The 561-nt window shown below is 38.1% G+C and overlaps 1 protein-coding gene across 1 annotated transcript in view; it reads left to right on the forward strand.

Annotated features, from left to right (window-relative positions):
* The window catches only part of CCDC91 (coiled-coil domain containing 91), a 206048-nt gene that overhangs the window by 151042 nt on the left and 54445 nt on the right, over positions 1-561 (forward strand). The gene's annotated exons all lie outside the window — the stretch shown is intronic.

Below are 561 nucleotides of genomic sequence, written 5' to 3' on the forward strand. Positions count from 1 at the left end.
TTGCCACAAGAAAGGTATGTGCAAAAATAGGCTCTTGCTTCATAATGCACCTGCTCACGCAGCATTGTCTGTGAGGGAGTTTTTAGCCAGTAAACAAATAACTGTGTTGAAATAGCCTCTCTACTCACCTGATCTGATCTGACCCCCAATGACTTCTTACCTATTGAAAGGAAGACATTTTGATGATATTCAGGGCCTCGAATATAATATGACAATAGCTCTGATGACCATTGTAGAAAGAGAGTTCCAAAATTGCTTTAAAGGGTTGTTGTGTTGAGGTTCTTTGGAGACAAAGACAGCCTTGCTGTGGGTGTAAGTCCGCCGCTGAAATAGTGTAGACGCAAGAGACGGCTACTGCTCTAGGTAGCAAATAGCAAAGAATCTTTATTTCCCATCATCTTTTATAATGAGCTAATCACATACGCCACATTAATCAATAATCTATACCTTACATTCTCTATTCTTCTCTTAAACTATAAAAGAGACAGAAAGTCTGGAAAAAGGTGATAACTAACTTCAAACTAACCTTAAGCTATTTTTCTAAAGATCAGAAGAAACCAT

This window comes from Otolemur garnettii, unplaced genomic scaffold, assembly GCF_000181295.1.
Source record: "Otolemur garnettii isolate 467f Iridium unplaced genomic scaffold, OtoGar3 scaffold00057, whole genome shotgun sequence".
In the NCBI taxonomy this organism is placed as follows: domain Eukaryota; kingdom Metazoa; phylum Chordata; class Mammalia; order Primates; family Galagidae; genus Otolemur; species Otolemur garnettii.